Genomic DNA, 12,015 nt, shown 5'->3' with positions numbered 1-12,015 from the left:
GATAAAATTCAGTCTGTGCTTACCGTAATTTGAAAAGCGTCCCCTAGTGGTCAAAGTATTAAGTATTGCTGGGCGTAAGGGCATGTTTGAGCTCCATTTTACAGGTGCAATGTCCATGGAGGGCGCCAAAGCATCGTGTGAAGAGAGTTGTGAAGAGGAATGCTTATTTTATAAACTGAACCACCAACCCAAACCCCAAACCCAAACCTAACAATAAGTGGAGTAAAAATGTAGCCTAATGTTAGCGAGGGAAAACGCAAACTCTGAATTGTGCTAGTCGCTGATTATGCAAATGCAATTACTTCCTGGTTTCAAAGCGGGATCTGAACCCGGGTCTACCACGCAGCTGATGCAACAAGCTTCCAGTGGCACCAAATGTAAATGCAAAAATGATGATGCATAATGTGTTTGATCCTAGGGTACTGGAACTGTTGGAAACAACATGCTGACTTCCTGTGTGATCATGTTGCTTAAGAACCACTGACACATGACATTGTCTACATATTAGAGGCTGAATAGCAATGTTTTGTGGATATGTTCATGGCAAATAATCAGAAAACAATGCTCATGGTTTCAGGACCACATTAAATAATTATGTTAATTATACAAAATAATGTACAACTGAACTGAATCCTATATGATCTATTAGTGTAATGCCACAAACAATTCCATCAAAACTTGTTATGTGGCTTGAACCTCCATGTGTAAAAGAAGCATTAAAGAAAAGCTTTTTATTCTGAGGTACTGCTGGAAACCACTTTCTGTCTTCTAGCTCCCTGAACCTGTTAGTGAACTCAACTCTTGTTTTATTCTGTTTAGATGTGGAATTGTGCCCTCCTGCTCTGCAATGACATTTACATCCTCTCCAGCAATCCCCTCACATCATCATTCTTGTCAGTCAGACCTACCTGAAGGAATCCACTATCACAAACTATCTGGACTCTTCTATCTCTACACAAATAAGTGGACTACTCAACAGAGTCCTCTTCTTCATGCCAAGGAAGATGAATCGTTTCTAAACTAGGTTGACTGAAGGAATCTATACTTAAAGGAATGTTCTGGGTTCAATACAAGTTAAGCTCAATCGACAGCATTTGTGGCATAATGTTGATTACCACATAATGTTATTTTGACTCATCGTTCTTTTTCTTCAAGAAATCTGTGTTATAGTGATGCACTTACAATGGAAGTGAATGTGGCCAATTTTTTAAGGGTTTAAACACAGAAATGTGAAACTTAAAAGCACTTGCTGTAACGTTGTTTAAATTTTAATTTTTACAGTCATTTTAGCATTTGTTGATATTACATAATCATGGAAAGGAAGTTGTAAAATTGGCTATAACTTTACATGGAAAAGGTTAGTAAGTGACTTTATGTCTTGTGGCTATACTTTTGAAACAGTGAATATTTTAACATAAAAATTGGCCCCCATTCACTTGTGCCTCACCAGTCATACTAAATGATTATGCCACAAATGCTGTCAACTGAGCTCAGCTTGTATTGAACCCAGAATATCCCTTTAGTCTGTGTGTAAAATGCATCATAATGATAATTCTCAGAATGACTTTATTGCTGACATGCAATTTATAAATATAAATATTTTTAATTATTAAAAGAATTATCAGATTTTTAATTGCTAATGAAAGCTAACTGTTTTAGTGTGACCTTTTTCATGAAAATAGTTCACACCATATGTGGCAAAATCATGAACTGCCCACAACTACAAACAACATCACTATCATGGAGTAAATGGGCATTGAAAAATCTCAATGAGAAAGAGTAGGAGATTATGCTCTGCATTAAATGAACATTGCAGAAATCTTGGAGCAGCCGGGCTTTAGATGTTCTGCTGACTGAGGAGGATGCTGCGGGACAAATGAACAGTGTGGGCTGCCATCACTAAAGAGCTTACAGCCCCCAACAATAATTAGTCTGTTGGAATTGAGGCACATAATTGCAACATCCATTTAAGTCTATGCTATTGATGAGACACTCTGACCTGCCGAGGAGAGGTTGGCCTTTTTTCCCTCTTGGGTGATAAGTCTACTGAGGCAAAGTTACCAGCTGTGAACTCAATTACAAGAGAGGTGAGCTACCTACTCTGTATCCATATCACAGGTCTGCAAGGCTGTTTCTGTGGGAGGATGAAACTGTGAGAGACAATAAGTTTGTGTGAAGTCCAGAAACAAAGCTTTTGCCAGTTAGAACCGGTCTGAAAATTTAGTGTCATTAATGCAATAAGTGTTACACATTGACAACTTTGGAATTTATGTTTATTATAATGGGCAAAAAAGAACAGAAAACTACTAGACACTGCTATTCTTATAATTAACAGATAAAAAAAAAAAAAGCAGAAGAGCTGACATTTCACAATTTACCATTCAGGGATGTTGTCACAAGGCATGTACTGTATATCAGTAACTACAGTATAAGGTTTTGTGTCAAATGTCCAATTGCAAAAATACTTATTCTGTCTAGCACTAATTTTGTATATGTGTTTCAAACATCTACAGTGGCTGCCAAAAGTTTGGAATAATGTACAGATTTTGCTGTTTCGAAAGGAAATTTGAACTTGAATTCACCAAAGTGCCATTTAACTGATCTCAAAGTATAGTCAGGACATTACTGAAACAGCACCATCACTATTTGAAAAATGTCATTTTTTATTAAATCTAGACAGGCCCCATTTCCAGCAGCCATCACTCCAACACCTTATCCTTGAGTAATCATGCTAAATTGCTAATTTGGTAAAAGCTCTTGCCATTATATCAAACACAGTTGAAAGCAATTTGGTATGTTAATTGAAGCTTAACATTGTCTTTGTGTTTGTTTTTGATTTGTCACAGTATGCAATAGACTGGCATTTCTTAAGGTCAATTTTAAGTCAAAAATGGCAAAAAAGAAAAAGCTTTCTCTAGAAACTCATCAGTCAATCATTGAGGAAGTACCTGGACAAACTGACAGTTCTGCAAAGTTGTCATTACTTCATATGGAGGATTATTTGATGAGAAATCTTTGAAGTAGTTAAATAATTATTATAATTTTTTTTTTTATGTAATAGTAATTTTTCAAATTATTAATGTCATGACTATACATTGTGATCAGTTGAATGCCACAATAAAGTTACAATTTCTTTCCATAAGAGCAAAATCTGTACATTATCCAAACTTTTGGCTGCCAGTGTTGTTCTGCATTGTATTAAAGGTGCACTCAGTAGTTTTTTAATATGTTGTCTTGGACCTACACAGACACCTAGTGACATGGATGTAGCATCATTAAAAACAAGTTACTAATGCCACTGTAGAAATTCACTATTCACAGTCAGTCATGATCAATTTAATCCATGAGTGAAAGTGTCCAATAACAGGGCGGTTACTGAGATCAAGAGAATAGTATTTGGCTGTTCATGTGATCCCAACATGGCCGCCCCATTAGGTGACCCTCTCCATGTAGAATCAAACAGCTTTTATAAGGCTACTGATTTAACTGGAGTCTTCATCTCATGTGAGAGCTCATGATTTTATATATATATATATATATATATATATATATATATATATATGTCTCAAAATTACAGTTTATTTCTTTAAAAGTAAATATTTTTAAATATGAGAAAAATACTGAGTGTAACGCTTGAGTAACGAGGCAGACGAGGAAATGCGGATCCAAACGCAGTTTGAACTTTATTAGATGAACAAAACAGGAAAACACAAAGGAACAACCCACGATGGGGAAATGAAACATAAAATAGCAAACAGGGGACTCGAGGAGGACACACACACACACACACACACACTTGTTGTGTTTCCATGTTTTATGGGGACTTTCCATAGACATAATGGTTTTTATACTGTACAAACTTTATATTCTATCCCCTAAACCTAACCCTACCCCTAAACCTAACCCTCACAGAAAACTTTCTGCATTTTTACATTTTCAAAAAACATAATTTAGTATGATTTATAAGCTGTTTTCCTCATGGGGACCGACAAAATGTCCCCACAAGGTCAAAAATTTCGGGTTTTACTATCCTTATGGGGACATTTGGTACCCACAAAGTGATAAATACATGCTCACACACACACACACACACACACACACACACACACACACACACACACACACACACACACACACACACACACACACACACACACCCCAGGTTGACATCAAACAACGATCGACCAAGACTGAACAAAGACACGGGGTATAAATACACAAACATGGGAAAAGGGGCCAATGAAAGAACAGAACTCAAACAAGATAACAAGGTGATTAACAGAAACCAAAGGCAAATTAACAAGGGCAGGTGCAAACAATGAACAGTGAACACAAGACTATGGAGGTACAAGCGTGACAAAAGTGAAAACTAAGGAATACCAAAAGTGACAAAATCACAAACAAAGGGCAACAGTGATACAAGACAGGGTAACCGTTACATAGCCCCCCCCCCTCAAGGATCGGATACCAGACGATCCTTGACAACAAACAACAAAAGACAAAAATCCACAAGAACAACATGAGGGCACCAGGGGCAAACAGACAGTACAAGTGGGCACATGGGCAGACAGGCAGACCAGGGGGGCACACTGGGCAGGCAGGAAGTCCGGGGGGCACAGAGGGCAAGACAGGCAGGTCCGGGAGGTGCCAGGGGCAGATAGGAAGTCCGGGGGGGAAATGAGACAGTCCACGGGGGCACAAGTGGAGATGAGGGTTAGGGGGCCAGGGAGGTATCGACCGGGCAGGGACAGGTTTTGATGGTCTGGGAGCTGGCCACCGGGCAAGGACAGGTTTGGGGAACCTGGGAGGAGGCCACTGGACGGGGACTGGGTCAGGAGGCCAGGAGGGAGGACTCAGGATGGGAACAGGGTCAGGAGGCCTGGGTGGAGACCACAGGACAGGGACTGGATCAGGGGGCCTGGGGAGAGGCCACGGGACTGGGGCTGGGTCAGGAGGTCTGGGGAGAAGCCACAGGACAGGGACTGGGTCAGGGGGCCTGGGAAGAGGCCACAGGACGGGAACAGGGTCAGAAGCCCCGGGAGGAGGCCACAAGACAGGGACCGGGTCAGGAGGCCTGGGAGGAGGCCACAGGATAGAGGCCGGCTTTGGTGGCCTGGGAGGTGGTCGTGGGCCAAGGGCCGGTTCAGGGGACCTGGGAGATGACCACAGGACAGAGGCCGGTTTTGGTGGCCTAGGAGATGGAGTGGCCACAGGGGAGGCCGGCGGAGCCGTGTGAGGCAGAGCCAAGGAGGACCTCTGAGGCGGAGCCAAGGGAGGTGATGGCTCAGAAGGCCCAGAAGGCGGAGCTGAGGGAGGCTCAGGAGGTGGGACCGAAGGAGGCTCAGGAGGCGGAGCTGGGGTAGGCGGCGCCGTGGGAGGCTCTAGGAGCGGAGACCAGGAAGACTCTGGAGTCTCTGGGGGCAGAGACGTAGGAGGCTCTGAGGGCAGAGCCGTCGAAGGCTTGAGTGGCTCGAGAGGCGGAGCCGTGGGAGGCTCGGGAGGCTCTGAGGGCGGACCCGTCGAAGGCTTGAGTGGCTCGAGAGGCAGAGCCGTGGGAGGCTCGGGAGGCTCTGAGGGCGGAGCCGTCGAAGGCTTGAGTGGATCGAGAGGCGGAGCCGTAGGAGTCTCGGGAGGCGGAGTCATAGGAGGCTCGGGAGGCTCTGAGGGCGGAGCCGTCGAAGGCTTGAGTGGCTCGAGAGGCGGAGCCTTAGGAGGCTCAAGAGGCTCTGGGGGCGGAGCAATAGGAGGCTCTGGAGGAGGAGCCGTAGGAGGCTCTGGGGGCGGAGCCGCAGGAGGCCCCGTAGGCGGAGCTGCGGGAGGCTCGAGAGGCTCTGGGGGCGGAGCCGTAGGAGGCTCAAGAGGCTCTGGGGCGGAGCCGTAGGAGGCTCGGGGGGCGGAGTCCTGGAAGGCTCGAGAGGCGGAGCCCTGGAAGGCTCGAGAGGTTCAGGAGGCGGAGCCCTGGCAGGCTCAAGAGGCGGAGCCCTGGCAGGCTCAAGAGGCTTGAGGGGCGGAGCCCTGGAAGGCTTGAGAGGCGGAGTTCTGGGAAGCTCAGGGGGCGGAGCTCTGGAAAGCTTGGGAGGCTTGAGAGACGGAGCTCTGGAAGACTCGAGAGACTTGAGAGACGGAGCCCTGGAAGGCTCGAGAGGGTTGAGAGGCAGAGCCCTGGAAGGCTCGAGAGGGTTGAGAGGCGGAGCCCTGGAAAGCTTGGGAGGCTTGAGAGGCGGAGCCCTAGAAGGCCCGAGAGGCTTGAGAGGCGGAGCTCTGGGAAGCTCGGAGGGCGGAGCTCTGGAAAGCTCGGGAAACTCGGACGGCGGAGCTCTGGAAAGCTCGGGAAACTCGGACGGCGGAGCTCTGGAAAGCTCGGGAAACTCAGACGGCGGAGCTCTGGAAAGCTCGGGAAACTCGGAGGGCGGAGCTCTGGAAAGCTCGGGAGGAGGAGCCCTGGAAGACTCGAGAGGTGCTGGCTCTTGGACGATCGAGGCTTCTGGCTCTGGCTCAGGGACGGTCATGGCTACTGGCGCTGGCTCAGGGACGGTCGAGGCTACAGGCGCTGGCTCAGGGACGGTCGAGGCTACAGGCGCTGGCTCAGGGACGGTCGAGGCTACAGGCGCTGGCTCAGGGACGTCTGAGGCTACTGGCTCTGGCTGGGTTACCGTGGTATGTGCCGGCTTAGGTTCGCCGGGCGCTGTGGGCAGAGTCAAGGGGGGTTTAGGGCATGGGGCTGCGGCAGGCGGAGGCTGGAGCACAGAGACCACTCCCTTTCTCCTCTTCCTCCGGGCTGATGCGACTGGCGAGGCTGGGATGCTGTTCCTGGTCAGCGTGGGTTCAGGCTCGCTGGCCGTGGTTGACGACGACTCAGGCTTGCTGATGGTAGAGGCCATAGGCGCTGGTTCGCTCACTGTGACATGTGTGGCCTCTGGCTCGCTCACTGTGACATGCGTGGCCGCTGGCTCGCTCACTGTGACATGCGTGGCCGCTGGCTCGCTCACTGTGACATGCGTGGCCGCTGGCTCGCTCACTGTGACATGCGTGGCCGCTGGCTCGCTCACTGTGGCAGGCGTGGGTTCTGGCTCGCAGACCGGGGCAGGCGTGGGTTCTGGCTCGCAGACCGGGGCAGGCGTGGGTTCTGGCTCGCAGACCGGGGTAGGTATGACAGGGGGAGCCCCGGACAGCTGAAGGGTCTCCACAGTGGGTGGAGGCGTCCTCCACGACGCCCACGGTGAGCTGTGAGCCGCAAACTAGAAGGGTCGCCTCCAGGAAGTCGCAGAGCGTCCAGCCGTGCATTGCCTGTGGCAACCGCTCCCTCAGCGCCGCGTTCAGATTGCCCCTAAAGAAGGCCACCAAGGCTGAGTCCGGGAAGTCTGAGACACTCGCCAGGTTCAGGAAATCGTAGATGTGGTCTTCAATGGGGCGGTCCTCTTGCTTTAAGCAGAGCAGATGGTAGTTCGCACGTTGGACTGCTGGATTCATGGGTGGGTCGATCGTTCTGTAACGCTTGAGTAACGAGGCAGACGAGGAAATGCGGATCCAAACGCAGTTTGAACTTTATTAGATGAACAAAACAGGAAAACACAAAAGGAACAACCCACGATGGGGAAATGAAACATAAAATAGCAAACAGGGGACTCGAGGAGGACACACACACACACACACATGTTGTGTTTCCATGTTTTATGGGGACTTTCCATAGACATAATGGTTTTTATACTGTACAAACTTTATATTCTATCCCCTAAACCTAACCCTACCCCTAAACCTAACCCTCACAGAAAACTTTCTGCATTTTTACATTTTCAAAAAACATAATTTAGTATGATTTATAAGCTGTTTTCCTCATGGGGACCGACAAAATGTCCCCACAAGGTCAAAAATTTCGGGTTTTACTATCCTTATGGGGACATTTGGTCCCCACAAAGTGATAAACACACACACACACACACACACACACACACACACACACACACACACACACACACACACACACACACACACACACACACACACACACACACACACACACACACACACACACACACCAGGTTGACATCAAACAACGATCGACCAAGACTGAACAAAGACACGGGGTATAAATACACAAACACACCAGGTTGACATCAAACAACGATCGACCAAGACTGAACAAAGACACGGGGTATAAATACACAAACATGGGAAAAGGGGCCAATGAAAGAACAGAACTCAAACAAGATAACAAGGTGATTAACAGAAACCAAAGGCAAATTAACAAGGGCAGGTGCAAACAATGAACAGTGAACACAAGACTATGGAGGTACAAGCGTGACAAAAGTGAAAACTAAGGAATACCAAAAGTGACAAAATCACAAACAAAGGGCAACAGTGAGACAAGACAGGGTAACCGTTACACTGAGTGCACATTTAAAGTCATTTTTAATGAAGCCTGTGTGTTTCAAAAATATTTTTTGCAATAGTTATCGAGTAAATAATTGAACATTATAAAACCACACTGAGATCTATTATGGTAAGGTTCAACTACAGTAGATTTGTTTTAAATGAAAGGTTGAAATGTGTTCTTAGGAAAAGAGTATTTCTCCTAAATATCATGTCAGGGCAGATTTATATAGAGAAAAGTGGTCACATGTGTTTTATCCTGTATGCTTTAAATATATACAATTCAATAATTATAATTTCTGTGAACAAATGCAATTATTTGATATTTCTGTGCTCATTTTACATGTTTGCTTTTGTTTTATAAATTGTTTGTGTTTCCATATTGTTTTAATTTTTTACTGAAAATCCATTTAAAGAGCATATATGTTTTTTTTTAGGCTGCACAAGGCAAGGAAAGTCAAGTTTATTATAGGTTATAGCGCATTTCATACACAATGGTAATTCAAAGTGCTTTACATAAATATAAGTTACATTAAAATATATTTTAAACCAAGACCAAGAAATGAGAATAAAAAATTATAAAATAAATGCAAAAATGTAAGATCCATTTAAAAAAAAAAATTCAAATAAACCTTTCCATCCCTGAGTCCAATTAAAGAAAATAACTAGTTTAATCACTGTAAACATGGAGTTATATCCTTGTGGTCTGAGCAGGATTATTGGGGAAGCATCCACTTGCAAGTCGCGACCGAATGCAATGTAATTAAAACATAGAGATGAAACTGTCACAGTGTCTACTGTATTAACTGTATTATATTTACAATAGTGAAAACAACAACATTAAAACACATAAACGCTGTATTTTCAGACATGAGTTGAGCACTTTCATCCTCTGGGATTCAGCTGAACAGCATGTGCAGCTCCTCCTGAACTGAGAAAACTTTGTGATGATAATCGCCTCGCTCAGATACTATTACACATTAAAGTGGTAAATAACACATATGGTGAAGTGCTGTGTTAATCCAAATAAGTAATTTAATGTCTGATGTTTACTGCCAAGTGCAAACGTCTTGGTTACAAGGTTACCTCGGTTCCCTGAGAAAAGGGGAATGAGACATTGCGTCAGTAAGCTGACGCATATTGGTGGAGTGTCCTTCTACATGACCTAGTTGAAACCTCACTACAATAACACCAATTATAATATTGGCTATGGTGTTTGAGCACCGCCCTTTTAGACGCGAAGCTGAAACACCAATTCTCAGAATTTTTCTGACTGAGTATTGTATTGCGGCCAGCTTATGCAATGTCTCGTTCCCCTCGTCTCAGGGAACTGAGGTTACGTATGCAACCGAAACGTTCCCTTGGTACTCAGTACACTTGACATTGCATCACTGAACTGACACATATGGGAACAGAGTCCCATCACGCCACACTACACGACATAACCTTCAAGTGAGGAAACATAACGCCACAGTCCCGCAGGGCGGCGCCTGACATAAGTATGCCGCAAGTGAATGACCCTTATGGTCAGCCAGGAGGGGAACACTCAGAATATGTGCCTGTAACATGAAACACAATGGTCTGAATGCAGGCGGATGTGTAAAGTGACAGGGAGCCCATACTTTAAAAGAGGGGCATGAGTATATATTTGGCCAATTAAATAGCAAGCGCTCTAGACAGAGAGGACTTGTTTTGAGAGAGATGTTATGTCTAGGTTGTAGCCAGGAGAGGGGGATTTAGCTTCCCCGTCCCGTACAAATTATGATTAAATCCTGTTTTCTTATAGAGGTGCCGGTTTCAGGTGTGTGTGATACACAGATATAAATGCCACGTAAACTTTGAGCATAGACGGAGTGAGCCCTGCGTCCGATCGCTCTTTGGAAATGTAAGAATTTCAGGTATGGGGCAGTTCACTGGGTCTTTGCAATGTGAAAAGAAACAATTAGTGAACAAATTCTATTTCAGTGCATAAAGGCGTCTCATGGACAGCGCTCTAGCCTGAAAAATGGTGTTCATAACCGACCAAGCCAATTCTGGCTCGTCCACTGTGTTCCGTTCAAAAGCCACATGTGTATAACAGCCCTGGCTGGGGATGCCAAACCGTGCCTTGTGTTTGAGAGAGCAGTATTTGTCATGGAGGCCCGTCTAGTATTTCTACCATCTCTGATTGGGCCATTTCGGTGAAATTAACAGAACAGTTTCCATGTCCAATCAGACTTTGCTGATGACAGAATGAAGGAGGTGCACCGGTGGAAATGAATACTTGCGTTTTGCTGAGCATATGTGGGCCTGCACGTCATGGCGACATATATATATACGCCACTACTGTTGTGTTGTCCAAACTAATCAGAATGTGGTGTTTCACAATATTGGAATGAAAAGCAAGAAAGACAGCCAGTAGCACTGGGCAGTTGACATGTCACGGCCGGTTCGCACCTGTCCAGGTGTCAAAAGTTGGACGTTCATTACACACCACGCCCCAACCTATGTTAGAAGCGTAATGTTTGGGCCACAGCTTACATGGCTTTACCAGTGGCTTGGTGACGACATTTGGCAGGCTGATGCAGCTGGTGTGGGGTTTTTAGCCAGGCGCTGACCTGAGACAGAGAGGGAGCCATCCGTTTGTGATGAATACTGCTCCGCTTTGTCATAAAATGTCTCATAGCCTGTGAATGTTGCTGAGTTGTGACGTAGCCCTCAGCACATCTCTCCACAGAGCCTTCGAAAAAGGCAGCTGAATACACCGGAGCATCAAATAGAGCGGCTTTTCCCACGTCATACATTTCTGTAAGGGTCAGCCAGATGTGATGATCCAAAAACACCAGGTTGATCAATTACGTGCCAAAGGCCTATGCAGTGACTTTCAAGGCTCACATCGCTAAGTCCGTATTGGTGCGGAGCTCACTGAACGCGATAGTCAATAGAGAGATCGATGGCCGGATGTTTGGTTATGCTACTATTCTGAGCCGGTTGTGACAACACACTGACTGTAATAAAGGCTATTGTGATATCTTGTATGTCATTCGTTGATAATAAAGCATAATTTATTTTTTAAAAAGGCCAGTATCAGCGAAGAACAGCATACACCAAACCTCCACAAGTTCTACAACACAATAAGTACCATCAAACTAACTTGAGGCAGACAGATACACTTGGGAGAATTTTATTTCGGGAACTTTGATAAGAGTCTATTACAGGGGTCCCAAAACTACGAAACGTTTTGTCCAGCATGCACTGGGAGCGCCGAGACTGCTTAGGTGGCTTTTCTTGCTTGTATGAACTGAGCCAATAGCATTGGAGTGCAGACTGTTAAGGAGCATATCATTGGTTTCACCCGCTGAACAAGCACGCCCCTTCACTAAAGTTCGAGTCGGTCGTTTGTGTCTGAACGAGAAATTATGAAGGAACTGATGAATCAGTCATCATTGACGAGGATCTGCTGAACAACAAAACACGAGGCAAGAATAATAATAAAAATAAAAAAAATTGAATGATAAACAACTTCTTACAAAGGCATACGGACTTTATTGAAACTCGTTATTATTTTTTAGGCTATACTATACACTTCAGTTTGATAGATATGCATAGTTGTCATTTGTTCGGAAATGCTTATGATGCTTAAACAATCCGCAGTGAGGAACTCTC

Source organism: Xyrauchen texanus, chromosome 6 (genome assembly GCF_025860055.1).
Source record: "Xyrauchen texanus isolate HMW12.3.18 chromosome 6, RBS_HiC_50CHRs, whole genome shotgun sequence".
Classification (NCBI taxonomy): domain Eukaryota; kingdom Metazoa; phylum Chordata; class Actinopteri; order Cypriniformes; family Catostomidae; genus Xyrauchen; species Xyrauchen texanus.
Note: the sequence above shows the minus strand (reverse complement) of the source record.